Raw genomic sequence first — 16,641 nt, forward strand, 5'->3', positions numbered from 1 at the left:
GGCACATTGGATTCAAAATTAGTCGAAAGCCAGGAAATAGAGGGGAATGAGTATAGGGATTCTTCAGAGACTGAAAGCCCATTTCCAGTGGGATTCCACAGGGCTGAGTGCTGAAGCCCTTGCTGTTTTTCATGTGTATTAAATTATTTCGATTTAAATGTAGGGAGTATGATCAAGATGTTCACAGATGACATCAAAATTGGTATGGTGGTAATTAATGGAGAAGATAGCAGAAAATTGCAAGAGGATATCAATAGACTGGTTAGCTGGACAGGGCAATGGCAAATGGAATTCAACCTGGAAAAGTGAGAGATAATGCAATTGGGAAGGGATAGCAAGATAAGAGAAAACACGATGTATTGTAGAAAGTACTGAAGATCAGATGGACCGTGGTGTTCACTGATTCTTGATAGTGCCAGGGCAGGTAGATAAGGTGGTTGAGGAACTAGATGAGCTAACTGCCTTTGATAGCTAAGTCATAGCATGCAAGAGAAGGGGGGTTATACTTGAACTGCATAAAATCCTGTGAAGCCACAAGTGGAGTTCAGGTCACCACATTATAGAAAAGATGGGAGGGTGCAGTGATTTACCAGATTGCTGCCTGGACTGGACAGTTTTAGTTATGAAGAGAGATTGGATAGACTGGGGTTGTTTTCCTTGGTACAGTGAAGGTTGAGAGGAGACCTGATAGGGGTGTATAAGATTATGAAGAACATTAATTAGATGGAAAGGAAGGAGTTTTTCCATTAGTCGGGGGTCAATAACCAAGGGACATCCTTTTAGGGTAAAAGGTAGAAGGCTAAGAGGAGAGTTATACAGTCGTAGAGTCATAGAAATGTACAGCATGGAAATAGACCCTTCAGTCCAACTCGTCCACGCTGACCAGATAACCCAATGCAATTTAGGCCAACCTGCCAGCACCCGGCCCATAACCCTCCAAACCCTTCCCATTCATATACCCATCCAGATGCCTTTTAAACGCTGCAATCGTACTAGCCTCCACCACTTCCTCTGGCAGCTCATTCCATACACGTAACACCTTCTGCGTGAAAACGTTGCCCCTTCGGTTTCTTTTATATCTTTCCCCTCTATTGAAAGATCATCACTATTCATAGAGCCATATGCTGCCACTGTCTTCAGTTAGAGAAAATTCAAATGGGAAAACAAATGTGGTAATTATCCCATTATTCCCCGCCCCGACTCAAACAGTGATGAGAATCTGGAACTCATTGCCTGAAAGGAAAACCAAGGTAGAAATTCTCATAACATCTGAGCAGCTTTGAGACATTCCCTTGTATTTCCACAGCCTCCAGGACTGTGGGGCAAAAATTGGAAAATGGGCTTAGTGTAGAGTTTGTCATTGACATAACTGGATTAAATGGCCTCCTTCTGTGCTGTAAACATTTATTAGTCTGAGTTTACGAGGAAGTGCTGGAGAATGTCAGTGTGGATCTTACAGCAACTGTAGACAGAGACAGTTAATGTTTGACAAATCAGACTTGAAACTTCTCCGATTTGCCAAACATAGATACAAGCAGCTTGGATTCTTCTCCAGGCTGATTACAGTGGGTTACTGATTTTTTTTTAAAAAACCATCGCCGAAGAGTCATATTCAACCAAAAAGGTTAACTATTTCTCCCTCCCAAAAAATGCTGGCGAACTTGAGCATTTCAAGCACTATCTCTTTTTAATTTCAAATTTTCAGTATCGGCAGCATTTTCTTTACCGACTGCTGTTAAAATTAGATTCGATTAGCATACACTGAAATAATTTTCCTCTTAAAGTAACTGGAAGGTGTAACTGGAAGGTTAAAGTATGCAAATAATCTGACAGTTTTAGCACTTTGTACTTTCTTTAAATCTGCAATTGACAACTAAAGATGCCACAGACAACTGAGAGCCAGGTGGAAAAGACGAAAAAATACAGACATTTCGCGTACCTGAACTCTTTAAAAAAAAAGCTAGCATCTGCTTGATGACAAAGCTCAAATTGTGTCAGAGGAGAGATTCATTGGGAAAAAAAATTAAAATCCACATCCCGTGAAGAATCAGAGGAGACCAGGCAATCCAACTGTTCCAGTATAATTATCACAGTAGTCAATTCAGCAGCAAACCAAGTCAGCCAGCAGTGGCAGCATGTGGGAGGAAACAGGAAAAATGGGGAGCAACAGCACTACCTGGCAATAATCAATAAGGGCTTATGCCCGAAACGTCGAATTTCCTACTCCTTGGATGCTGCCTGACCTGCTGTGCTTTAACCAGCAACGCATTTTCAACAATAATCAATTAAACTGAATTCAAATATCATACAAAAATCATTTAAATTGGCATCTAACAGTTAATGGAAAGTGAGACTAACCGCTAAATTTGACAAAATTGTAATTTGGTTGATCACTCTCATCTTAGGGATTCACAGATCACCATACTAATTTAAACATATTTCTTGTACTTGGATTTGCACTGACACAGGCTTTAAAAGTTCAAATTAAAAAAAAGAGGAAACATGTTCAGCAAGAAATTATAATTTTCTGTATTCACCTCCTTAATTCCTACTATGCTGAATGCAGGACCTTAACAGTGTAATGCCCTCACACTTTCTTACCTGGCACCTCAATTCTTTGTTCTTTCAGCTGTTTCTTTTGCAAACTGCAGCTTTTTGTTTAATAACTAAACTTCAACAGCTTTATTGCCAACTATTTCCCAAATGGCTTAATCTTTTTTCAAGCAGCTCATTTCCCTCAATTTGAAAATATAAAAGAGGACATTTAAACCATTTTGCTATGACAGCAGCAGTGTACTCGCTCATACATTTCTTCGCAACAATGTGACAACTAGAAAATATAAATATTTGAATGACTTGCACATTCGAATGTTTTAAACACTCCAGTTACACTGTCGCTATCATACTAAATGCCCAGCTTTCATTTTCATAGCATTTTGAGATGTTCATATTTTTCAGACTTCACATCATTTGAATTACAATTCCTCCAAAGTGAATCTGTGTTTAGAAAGTACTCATAAAACCAGTGAAATTCTTGGGTAATTCATTAAGTTGGCATTAATTCTCATGCAAAAATCAGACTGCTTGATGCATAATATGAAAACAAAGTTGCAGTAAAAGAAATATCTTTAAAAAAGTATACACAGCCCATTTCTCACAATTGATACAATCATCCAATGAAGTGCATTTGACTGTAAAACTCAGATCATACCATTTACATTTTGCATTGTACAGGACTAATTATAAACCAGCAGCATTGATGGCACAAGTCTCAGTTCAGCCAGAGATAAGAGATTCAAGCCCTAGTCCAGGAACTCCAGGACAGTAATGAAGTACTAATGAAATGCTGCCTAGTCAAAACATGCATCTTTCAAATGAAATTGTGCACAGCCAATGCAAGCAAGTTGTGAGAAGGATACAGAGAACTTATAAAAGGATATAGATAAATGAATTGCCAAATCATTTGGAGTATAAATGTCAGAAGATAAGAATTTATCCACTTTTGACAAGAAAAACAGATTTAAGTAGAAAAATACTGCAGAATGTTGCAGTACAGAGTGACTTAGGTGGGTCTATACAGAATCACAAGATCAGCATGAAGGTGTGAGCAATTACGAAGCCAAATGAAATGTTGGTTTTTATTGCAAGTGGGCAGGGAATATAAACAACAAAAACAGAAATCACTGGAAAAATGCAGCAGGTCTGGAAGCATCTGTGGAGACAGAGTAGAGGCTCCAGGGTAATCCTCAAGTGTTAGCAATGCATTCCTACTTTTTAAAACCTGCAAAATGGTAAGGTCCTAGAGAGAGTGTTGCTGAATAAAGAGACCTGAGAATGCAGGTTCATAGCTCCTTGAATTTGAGGGGCATGGATAGGGTAAATAGGCAAAGAACTAGAGGGCATAGGTTGAGGGTGAGAGAGGAAAGATATAAAAGGGACCTCAGGGGCAACTTTTTCACGCAGAAGGCAGTACATGTATGGAGTGAGCTGGAAGAGGAAGTAGTGGAGGCTGGTACAATTACAACATTTGGATGGGTATATGAATAGGAAGCGTTTGGAGGGATATGGGCCAGTTGCTCGCAGGTGGATCTACATTGGGTTGGGATATCTGGTCAGCATGGATGGGTTGGACCGAAGGGTCTGTTTCCATACTGTACATCTCTATGACTCTAAATTATCAATAAACTTCAAATTGTTGAATGGTATATTTAAAAGTGCATGTTTAAAACTTGCCCTTTTAATAATCATCTGAAGTGGCTGAATAAATATCACTTAAATTAAGCGCCTTTTGGTGCATGTTAAATGTACGTGCCATAGAAAGTGATCAATTGCCAAAAAGCAAAGAGAAACAAAAAAAAATTGATTTCTTTTACATTTGTAAATTAAGTATGCCCGAGATGGCAAACAGATCTGCTTTAGTTCTTATAGTGTAGGCATACACAGTTCATGTTTGTGATCAATAACAAGTATTACATCTAAAACAACTTATAACAAATGCAGATATAAATCAAATTTCAAACACCTGCCAGGAAGATTATCTAAGGCCAGAACTGTTAGATTACTTTCAAAATCATCTGATTCCATAATGCAAAGATGCAGAGAACAGTGTTCAGGTCATTTAATTTCATGTTCATAGATGTGCCAGTTTCATTGGCATTTTGACATCAATTAAACCTTTTTCCCCCCTCAAAAATGAAATTCTAGTCCTTAGAATGTAAACGCACAGTTTTCTAGCTATCTTAAATATCTTAATTATGGGAGTTAATGACAGAAATGGGATAATTACCTACAGCACAATGATAAATTAAAATCCAACTGATGGAGTAAGATTGCTAGGAATATGTGCCAAAATTGAGACAATTTGAACATAACTAAATGTTGAATTAATGTGAAGCTATATCAAATTGTTTTCTCTCTCCAGATTACTACACAAATACACATAAATCCTTTGATCTATTTCACATTTAGTTTTCTCTTCAATCATGGAATTGAATATATACATCTGTATAAGGAAAATATCAACATATTTAATGTTTTCTCTATCCAAGTTACATTGTTTACCTCAAAGCATTTTCTAAGTCCATTGACAAGTGCTTCTGTTTTGAAAATATCTGAAATGTACGCCAGTGTACACTTCACCAACTGGTCATTTGTTCTTTATTTATGATTCGCAACACGTTCATGATTTTGAGTTTCAATTATAAACTAGTTTTTATTATTTCCAAGTATAGAGGAAGTAGGATCAGACAACAACCTTCTGGTCCCTCATGCCTGCTTGCAAATTCAACATGATCACAGCTGATCTCTCTTAACTTTGGAGAATTGAGGAATATGGGAAGCAGACAGGAAAGCAGTGAATAAAAATCTCAGTCTTGAATATACTCAACAATGGAGCACTAAAAACCCTCTGAAACAGATCAATCTGACAGTTCAAAACCAGCACTTCTAACTGTGGTTAAATTTATTTGTGGAAGATTCATCACATGACTTGCCCCAGGCTCCAACCAATAGTTGGCCAAAGCATTCATCTCTGTGATGCACTGCCTTCCTACATCAATTGGAAAGCAAAAAGGACTCATTAACCAATTGGATGATGCTTGCTGTCAGCCAAACAGCCTTTCCAATGTTTTTTTTGGATCAGGGAAAGACAAATATTTAAAGAAATGACAAACTACTTACATTTCCTTATGATTGTTCTCCAGGTGACTAATATTGCACTGAATAGCATCCTGGAAATTGATCTTCAATCCCATGAGACTCCAGGATGATCCGTAAGGGTTGGCAACAGAGTAATGAAGTGAGTAAATGGTTTAGGTCAAACTCCATGACTGGTTTCAGTTTCTCCAATGTGATAGGTTCACCCTATACTCAAATTATAATTTGGAAGTTCTCTCTCACTAAAGAAAAAAGTGACTCCAAATTTATCATATTAACCTTAATTATTCTGAAGTTAAACTTTTATCTTGACTGTGTCCTTTACCTAAGCATATAAAGAATGGTCGAGCTCTCTTCAAAATTAAAAGAACAAAATTATATAATTTGTCTTGATTTTCTTTCTCCTAATGGGCTTTTTTTGTAACTAAATAAAAACTGAAGAGTTGAATGCTCACAAGGAAACCTTTAATATACTGGCCTCCAAATGAAAAAAAATGTTACAGAACACTACAACATCACAATCCTGCAATCAATTTGTATTTCACCATAATATTCTTTTTATACGTAAGATTTGTAAAAACACAATAAAATTCACATTGCTGAAGTAGAGACAGATTTTGTGGAAGCTTTTCATCTGGCACTCATCAAGGCAATTTGCAGGGAAAAACTCTACTAATTAGAGTCCACTGCCCAAAACTCAGTCTCCTCTCAGAAAAAAAGTAAAACTATCAAATAAAACTTTAATGCATACTTCAATGAGGAGGTCCAGTATGACCAGTGTTACTTTATTAACTTTTCTGTCTCCCCTCTGGAAGCTCTCATGCCATATAAATTTTGGTTTCCCCTTTGAGTTAGTATTCTTGCCTGGATGATGGCAAGGCAAAAACTTTAGACAGTGTGTATATGTTTCAGTAGTAATCATGTTCTAGACTATCAAATATCAATAAAATCCTATTAATTATTTCGTGCAGATCTGTAGCTTGACTTCCATGTTATCTAATTGACACAAGTATATTCAATAATCACATCCATACTTTCATATCTCTATGTAGCCCAAAAATATGAACTCCTGTAATAAATTATGAACTCAGTGCAAAATGTATTCCCAGATTGTTTGTATGCAATGTTTAAAGTTTAATCTGGTTTCAACTCTCAACTGTAACACAAATATATATTAGGTAATGTTTAAAAACTAAAAATAAAATTTGAAATGACATGTAAGGCCACACCTTGGAGGCTAACATTTAGATCAGTGATTTGGAGACACCCAAAGAACAGAAAGATTTATGCCGACACAATACACCAATGTTCCTTATGCCCATATTCAAGTTGCTCTATTTTACCTGTAACACAGTATCTTAAACTTAACCTTTTGCTTCCTAAATAATTTTCTTCTACAAAAAATTTAAAACAAAGACATTGTGGAAGCATTGCCTTTAATTTTAAAATTTATTGTAACAATGACCATCTCCAGGAAGACATCATCTACCCTACCATTTGACATCACAAACCCCTATCAACATTGTGGGGGTTACCAAGTACTCAATAAATACTGTGGCTACAACAGATCAGAGACTAGGGAGGTAGCCGAGTAACTCACCTCCTGACTCCCCAAAGCCTGTGAGATCACATAGAAGTGTGATGGAGTTCTCCCCACATGCCTGGATGGGTCCAGCTCCAATAACACTCAAGAAGCTTGACATCATCCAGGACAAAGCAGCCAACTGGATTGGCACCACATTCACAAACATCCATGCCCTCCACCAGTGATGTTTAGGAGAAGTAGTGCATACTATCCACAAGGTCCTTAGATAGTATGTTTCAAATACATGACCACTTCTATCTGGAAGGATAAGGGCAGCAGATACATGAAAGCAAAACCTGCAAGTTCTTCTCCAAGCCACTTAACACCCTGACTTGGAAATATATTGCAGTTCCTTCACTGTCGCTGGGTCAAAATCCAGAAATTTCCTCCCTAATAGCACTATGCTTCAACCTATAGCACAGGGACTGCAGCAATTCAAAAAGGCAGCTTAACACCACCTTCATAAGAACAACTATGGATATGCAACAATGCTGCCCAGCCAGCAAGGCCCATATCTCATATGAATAATAAAAAAAACACTCCAACTAGAACAATGAAGTGCTCGTGACATTTTCTGCTCGCACTCAGAATTGTTTCAACAGTGCCAATTCGATTTTTCAGTTGCATTCAATGCCTGAGAAAATCCTATATTAAAGTAATAAATGTCACTCAACCCTTCAATAAATAAATTGATATATGCCACAAGATTTAATCTTGAAACGCCCAAATCAAGGTTTTGATCACAAATCTAACTTCCCAAATTCTCTGATCTAGGTTGCACAATTGTTGCAAAAGCCTTAAGACTGTGATCAATACTTTAATTGCTCGAAATGCAATTGTTTTGTCTCTGACTGGAGACATAGTTGGACTAAAAAGAGAGAGGATCTCAATGATAAAGTAACTCAAACAAAAATAAAACTAATTTTCTTGGGGCAAAAGAAGTCAGCACTTCAAAAGATTCTCTGTAGTCAAAAGTTTATACCTTTTCAATTACCTCAAGACTCAATATTCAACAAAAACTCCAACCTAATTTGTTTCCTGCAATGTGCTACTCATCCAACAGTACTATCCTTACTCATCCTCACGAGGCTCCTTGTTTCCTAATGCAATTAATTTAAAATCCCATGTTTGGGCAGATGGAACTTGAACCAATATCTTCTGATCCAGAGGTAGGCATTGTACACGGCACCAACTGAGCCCTTCATCTCACTTCAAATATTTGCTAATTACCTTTGCCACTTTTACAGTCTCAGTGGCACTTCCAGATCTGTTAAGGTAGAATTAATACATACAAACTGCAAAAACAGACAAAATAAAGACAAGCTAGAATATAGGATTCAACTGAAATACAGAAACTTCCTAGAATACCAAAATAGTAAGAAGAAAGTGAGGACTGCAGATGCTGCAGATCAGAGCTGAAAATATGTTGCTGGAAAAGTGCAGCAGGTCAGGCAGCATCCAAGGAGCAGGAGAATTGACATTTTGGGCATGAGCCCTTATTCAGGAATGAGGAAAGTGTGCCAAGCAGGCTAAGATAGAAGGTAGGGAGGAGGGACTTGGGGAGGGGTGTTGGAAATGTGATAGGTGGACGGAGGTTAAGGCGAGGGTGATAAGGTAAATGACCTGGGGTGTGCAGTGAGAGGGGGACTCACTGAAATCCTTGTAGAGGGAGGAAGAGAGCTTCTTCAAGGTAGGCATTCTTGTAAGAGGATTTGCAGTAGGTTAAAATCTTCTAGGAGAAAGTGAGGACTGCAGATGCTGGAGATCAGAGCTGAAATGTGTTGCTGGAAAAGCGCAGCAGGTCAGGCAGCATCCAAGAAGCAGGAGAATCGACATTTCGGGCATAAGCCCTTCCGAGTGAAAATGTCATTTCCTGAAGAAGGGCTCATGCCTGAAATGTTGATTCTCCTACTCCTTGGATGCTGCCTGACCTGCTGCACTTTTCCAACTGCCCTCCACCAGTGATGCTTAGGAGAAGTAGTGCATACTATCCACAAGGTCCTTAGATAGTATGTTTCAAATACATGACCAATTCTATCTGGAAGGATAAGGGCAGCAGATACATGAACCCAAGACCTGGAATGAGATCAGGAGCTGGGTGACCCTGGGGGGGATCCCCAATTGGGCGTCACTACCAAAATAGTAAGGTTTAAAAGGTTACCAAAAAAATAATGAACAACTTAAATTATGGAGTTGAAATAAGTCATTAAATATAAAAATGCATTAGGAATAACGAATGGGCACCTTTACTGAAAAGTACAGAACAAGGAAACAATACAAATAAAACATGAAAATCAAAAATGTATTTACAAATGAGAGGACATTTAATACATCATTTCATATCATTCTCCAATATAAACTTCTTTGCAATGCGTTAATCTAGAGTTTGTCCTATCACAACTTCATAATATTTCCAAAAGCGAAATAGATAGGCAATTGTTATTGATGAAAAGGATCAAACCCATCAGAATGTGCCTTACAAACCAGAGGCATATTGACTGTCAGAAGGTGACAGCTGATATCCTAAACTGGCATTATTAGGAGGAGACAATAGAAGTCCTCTCTCGAAGGTCAAGTTGAACCTATGTCCCAGACACATTAAATGATAATGCTAAGCCGCCATTTAGAAGTTGATATTTAAGCATTGAGAATAAATTTCAGTATGTTTAATGCTTAAATTGTTTGACATAAATTTTTATAGCCTGTGTTTAATTCACAATGAAAAATACGCTTTCTTAAAACTGCTCAAAAACCTAGTTCAAGTTTAATATGGTCATATACAGCACATTAATCTAATATAGAATTCAGAGCTCTAGTTTAAAATTAGCATATCACACAGTAGAAAATAAATGATAAAAATCATTGATGAAATTAACTTTTTTTGCATTCTATCTATAAAACAGTTTCCTGGTTACATGAAGCAAGCAGCTAAATGGTAAATTAATCTGGTGTCTGAGTTTTACCTCATTGGTGGGAAGCACTTACTTGGGACATTGTGTGAATTTTCCTGTTAATTTTGGGTCACCATTCTTCTTTGGTTTTGCAAAAATCTATCAGTCATCCTTTTATTTGTTTTGTCCAAGGCACGCCAAAGTGAGAACAGTTAGGTGACATGCATAACAATGATTAGTCCTGCACTAAGTCATAGGCATCTCATGGTGAGACCAGTTTTACAACTTCCGTAATGTATGGCTGCAGGATAAAGTCTACAACTATATAGAGAGCATGTAATAGCAAGAGCTCGATGCTTGAAGCTGATACAGAAAAGAAAGATGTAATACTTTGAACTTTCCTAACCCAAACACAACTAAGTACTCACTGCAATACTTTTTGATTTAGAAACCTGAACAAAGAAGGTGGCTGACAGTGCAGTTCACCCCCAAGACTGGAAATGTTGGGCCAAAAGATGGATTAATAAATGAAGAATTAAGTAGATCGCAAGGAGTTAAAAGAACTGAAGACTAAAGCATAACTCCTACTCTTCAGCTGGCTGGTAACCATATGTTAGATCACACAACAAAACAGTAAAACAAATGTACCTGAAATTATGTTTTTTTCATGTTCCCTACCTAAATTATAAACTACTTGTTTTGGTTTAATAAGGGCAGGGCTACATTTTCAGAATGTCTTACATTTGTAAAATGTTAATCACAGTAGAATTTTAATGATAGGATAAAGTCATTATAGAACATTGCAGACTAGAGTGGTGCTGGAAAAGCACAGCAGTTCAGATAGCACCCAAGGAGCAGGAAAATTGACGTTTCGGGCAAAAGCCCTTCATCAGGAATAGAGGCAGGGAGCCTGCAGGGTGGAGAGATAAATGAGAGGAGGGTGGGGGGTGGGGAGAAAGTAGCATAGAGTATGATAGGTGAATGGGGGTGGGGATAGAGGTGATAGGGCAGAGAGGAGGGTGGGGGAGAGTAGCAAAGAGTACACTGGGTGAATGGGGGTGGGGATGAAGGTGATAGGTCAGAGAGGAGGGTAAAGTGGATAGGTGGAAAGGAAGATAGGCAGGTAGGACAAGTCATGGGGACAGTACTGAGCTGGAAGTTTGGAACTGGGGTGAGGTGAGGGAAGGGGAAATGAGGAAACCGGTGAAGTCCACATTGATGACCTGGGGTTGAAATCGATTTTCCTGCTCCTTGGATGCTGCCTGAACTGCTGTGCTTTTCCAGCACCACTCTAATCTAGAATCTGATTTCCAGCATCTGCAGTCCTTGTTTTTACATTGAACATTGCAGCACCATTCTGCTGCATCACTGAGTATCAGGGCCTGCATTTATGCTCGCTAAATCCTCAACATGATTTATCAATATCAGCATTATCATCATGATAATGCTGTAATTTGGGGATTAAGCAATTTCTCACAGGCAGAAATGTCATCTGGGCTATTCACATACCCAGTGGTGTTCTAAAGTCAATTGAAACAAGAACAGAAAGAAGAAAACAGCAAGAAATTACAACTTTTTTTGCATTTGATCTGATCACAACAATATATTGCATACAATATTAGCTTCTATTTACTGTGTACACCTAACATATTTTCTGGATACCTCATGGCGCCTTGTACAGTTACGTACACATTTACAACATTAAAAGAACAATATAATATCAAGTTATTGCAATAAAATGTTCTGAAGCAATATTATATAAAATGAGAACCAAATATGAATATATTAACTTCTGTTTGGGCATCTTGCCTTGCTCTGACAAATATTCAAAATCTCTGTGTGGGATCTGAGCTTTTCAAAAGAGTGAAAATCAAAATGTGCAGGTACAGATACAGTAGCCAATGTAATTCAGGATAATTATCTCATGATGCAAAACTGAATCCACTTGACAAGTACATGTTCTATTTTCTCCTCTTCATTGTCTTGTGTTTAGTTTATCAAAATGTTTAGACATTTGAAAAAAGAAAAATGGCACAAAAGCATACATGTTTCAGTAGGTGCTCTCAGCTGGAACTTTTGACGTTATCCAAATCACTGAAAGGTTAGCAATGATATTAGTTTTGAATAGTTAATACAGTACAATATTTAAGTTTTACATCATCCTGTTGCACAGGTCTTGAAAGGCCTGCAATTATGCAAGAAATGTTTGTCAGGATTTTGAAGTTTGGGTCATACTGACATAGGGAGTGTACTTTCTTTTGAAGAAGTAGCCTATACTTTGGTTGGATTTCTTCCTCATGCATAAGGTCAGATGGAATGGGACTTATAATGCTTTGTCTCTGAACAACCTGATAAGAAGACGCAGATTTTTTTAGGACGGTTTTAGCCTTCCTGACTTATACAATATGGTTCCAAACATGTGAGGAGCACCTGCCTGAACGGTCACCTCTGAGGCCACCCAACCTGTGTACATCATAGTCAAACTTGCCTTGTTTATACCTCATGCCCAAAGTGACCCTGTCAGAGCAACTGAACCCACCCATCTTTTCTTCATTTTTACAACAGTGGCTTTAAAACCCATGGGTTATGTTGTAATTGCCATCCTGACTAAGTTCAAATAACTGAGTACTGGCAGGATAGAATAATATTATTGCTTATTCAGCAAAACATCAGGGATAAACACATTAGTTTAAAACTTTTTTTACACGTGTTGTTTAATAAAATAGACATGGCTATCTAATGACATTTTAGAGAACAAAAACTAATTTTAATCCAAGAATGGTTTTCTTTAAAAAAAATATTTATAGTTTGACAGCAACTGACTATATTTTTCCTGCAATAAATCAAAATGCCTCTTCCTCAATTTTATTTCACAAATTATTGGAACATTTCTTCCTTGTTGCATTTTCCAATCTACGAAAGGAAAGTAAAACAGAAAATATTGGAACACAGCAAATCTCAGAATCTGAATTTGTTAATATTTCATTTCTTGGGAGCTTTCAATGTGAAACCTTAAATGATCTTTTTCTTGTTTCACATTTTTCCCGTTTCACATTTTTCCCCGCATGTTTAATTTTAGTCCAGGGACGGGCCTGTTAATAACAAGTATGAATTTTGAATGGAGGCAATTAATATTGAGGCCTTTCACTTATCTGTGCATGTTCCTCAAAATGACATTCTACCAACACTGGTTATTCACACTACTCATATTGCAGTCTTAAAATCCCTTCATTTCCATACAGGCAAAAAAAAGACATGTCACAAAATATTAATGAAAACCACGAGATCAAAACAAATCTCTAGTCCATGAGCCCACTAGCTACTGAGAACCACTCAACCGACAAGTTAAATGCCTGTGGCTAAAAAGCTATTAACAAAAAAAGGTCACTCTTTTCATAAATCAGAGAAGCCTTTACTGCACGTTGTTTAATACAACAGTAAAGAACATCTATTTCTTAACGTCCTAATTTGAGTAGTAAGAGGAAAACAACCAAGTTCAGAAGTAAAATCAATTGCAAAACACCATTTTGTAATGCAAAGCAGACAGATCATCTCAAGGACTGCTGATAAAATGAAAGGAACACTGAAACGCAATTGCTCCAGTTCATCTGTGATGAACTTTATCGATGGCAGGATTTTGAATGGTAAATGAGATCTGAAGAATGCAAAACCGTGCATAGCTGACTGGTAAACTCAGTTTCATCTGACCAGCATGAGATTTCTATTATGAATCGTAATTTAAGAAAAGATTATCAACACCACAAAAAGAAAAACTCCAATGTGCTGGCAATTCTAAAAAGCAAACTGATGCAGACTACCCTTTCAATCTCAATCTTTAAAACAGCAAATCTGACATCACGCTCATCACCTTGATAATTACTTATTGAATATTAAAAAGGTCACCATTAATCTGAAAACCAATACAACATCAGAATCCATCTATTTTAGGCAGTAATTTGATCATTCTCATTTGTTTAAATTGGTGGGACTCAATAGAACAGGCTAGAGAAATTAATTTGGATTTCTGTATTAAATCCGAAGTTCAGGTTTTTAACATTACAATCAAATGTATATATTGTACAAACAAACATACAAACTAGGATAAATATAATAAATTCAGACGTTAATCATCACCTGGACGAGGTTGCTAAGACACCTTTGGTTCCGACTGGCCTAAACTGAATTGATTCAGTACAATTGAATTGGAAAGAATGTAGGGTCTGTTTCCGTGCTGTCTGACTCTATAACTGTCTGCTACATTAAACGCAAACTTTAATCGTTTAGAACTAGAGCAACTCACTAATATTTGATAATTCATACATTCCAGCTACAGATCATCAAATCTGAAAACGAAGGAAGGAATGGGGGGGGGGGGGGGGGGAAGCGTCAACGTCAAGGTCAAGTTTAGAGAGTCGAGACCTACATGTATATTTGTTGCGATGGAAAAATCCAATAGTTTATAAACCTTGCATAGACAATCTTCGCACCAAGTTGTCTATTTCACCGACTGGCTTTCAGGACTTCAACACTGGAGGAAAGCGTGCTGGTTTTGAAACGCTCGTCCCATCAGCTTCCTTTAAAGCTAAGGTAACAGTTACACAATGTGCAACTTTTCGGTCGCGTTCAGGCGAGCTCGCACAAGTTGTCACATACATAACTGTCTACTTGCACAAGGAGCACGTACGCTCGAGGTGTCCGCATCCCGCAACGCGTTGACTTGAACAGCGAAATCGACACACCGAGAATTAGTCACTCATGTATGAGGGGGTGGTTGTGGGACAGGAGTGGAGACTAGTTAAAGGGGGAAGGGGAGAAAAAGAGGGAGGAAAACCCACTGCAGACTTTGACAGGGGAGAAGTGAATTTACATCCCAAAGCTGAGGCAGGGAAACCAGCGCTAGCACCATCCATCCATCCCTCCCTCCCTCCGTCCGGCCAGTTCCTTCAGTCCAGCCCCGACTGACAGGGGCGAGGGACCGGCCATCGCTTTGCAAAGCGCCGCCAGCCTTTTCCCCTCGCCTCGCCCGCCCCCTCACTCTCTCAGAAACCCAAACAGAACAGCGCTGCACCTTCCCAGTGCCGAGCAAACAACAACAACAAAGTCTGCGTTTGAAACAAAAACAAAAACACAAACATTTCCACCAGCTGTGCTGTTCCATCGCCCCCCCTCTTCTTATTCACTCACCTCAAAACCTCTTAATCCCCTTCTCCTTCCACCCCCGGCACCAGTGGCAGCTCTTCCCTCAGCAATAAACTGCGAGTTATTTTACTTTGTGTGTGAGTTTTTTTCTGTTTGAAGAGCCGACAGTCTGGTCGTTGACTGGTTCAGTGCAAACGAAAATCTCAATCCTCTTCTCACTTTTGTTCTCTTTAAAAATGTGCCCTAAGATTCCCCCAGCGCTTGCCTTAGCACTACAGGAGTTTCTGATGACTGTGTCGGGTGCGCGCCCTGTCCAAACCGGTGCTCGCGCTACCCCCTCAGCACGGGGAGGGCGTGTCACGCGCACGAGCCTGAAGCTCGCTCTAAGCCGGATCCAGGGACACGCTGTGTGTCTGCAATCATGAGCAGTGAAGCCGCTACACTGAAACGTGCAGGCTTTGTTCTGCAATGGAAGTGCGCACTGGCAATGACCGTCCTGTAATCTTAAAGGGTTTGTTTGTTTATTTATTTTAAAACAAGGACTTCCTTCAACACTCCCCAAACGCCGTGCAAAATTAAAGAGCTGCGCTGAGAGGGGGGCCTTTCCGAATCTCGGGACGTCCCAATTCACCTCTCAGACTGTGTAATCATTCATTGTACTGTAAGGAAAACTGTGGTAATACAGCACAGGGTAAAATCGCACACATGACCCTGAGCAACAAGCAGTCACTAGGAAGCTGACGGCAGGATTTGCTGTGAGTATTTCGGAAAGTTACGTGTCTCTGGGTAGGCTAGGAGGCTGAGGTGAAAGTGAGGACTGCAGATGCTGGAAATCAGAGTCTAGATTAGTGTGTTGCTGGAAAAGCAGAGCAGGTCAGGCAGCATCCGAGGAGCAGGAAAATCGACGTTTCGGGCAAGAGCCCTTCATCAGGAGGCTGAGGTAGTAGGCTCCGTTCAGTGCGATGATCCGATGGATTTTATAGCACCGTTGGTGGTGTTTCGGAAAGGAAATCTCACCGCCCGCTCTGGTTTTTCTTTCACCGGGAAGTTGTCCCACGAACTGCGGCTGATCACTTTCAGAATTTTTTTTATTGAAAATGACAAGTGCTGGAGATCACAGCGGGTCAGGCAGCATCCATGGATAGGGAGAGAGAGGGGGCATGCTAATGTTTCGAGTTTAGGTGACTGCTCAACTCAGAACTGGTAGAGTGTGGAGGGGAGGGGAGGGGGGGGGGGACAACATTTACACGATAGTTTTCGGTAGGAGGCAGTGAGTGCTTTTGTTGTAAAGATGTTGATAGTTCAGATTCCAGCATCTGCAGTAATGTGTTCCTTCAGAATGTTTATGTTTGTTGAAAAATCACTCATTGC

The 16,641-nt window shown here is 39.0% G+C and overlaps 1 protein-coding gene across 2 annotated transcripts in view; it reads right to left on the bottom strand.

The window, feature by feature from the left end:
- Positions 1 to 15,535, bottom strand: part of LOC132817538 (diacylglycerol kinase beta) — a 519,975-nt gene extending 504,440 nt beyond the window's left edge. For both annotated transcript variants that reach the window (XM_060828035.1, XM_060828034.1), the window contains exon 1: positions 15,316 to 15,535. The gene's annotated coding sequence lies outside the window, so the exon portion shown is untranslated. The remainder of the gene's footprint in view (positions 1 to 15,315) is intronic.
- Positions 15,536 to 16,641: the final 1,106 nt, after the last annotated feature.

The sequence above is a fragment of the Hemiscyllium ocellatum genome, chromosome 7 (assembly GCF_020745735.1).
Source record: "Hemiscyllium ocellatum isolate sHemOce1 chromosome 7, sHemOce1.pat.X.cur, whole genome shotgun sequence".
Classification (NCBI taxonomy): Eukaryota; Metazoa; Chordata; class Chondrichthyes; order Orectolobiformes; family Hemiscylliidae; genus Hemiscyllium; species Hemiscyllium ocellatum.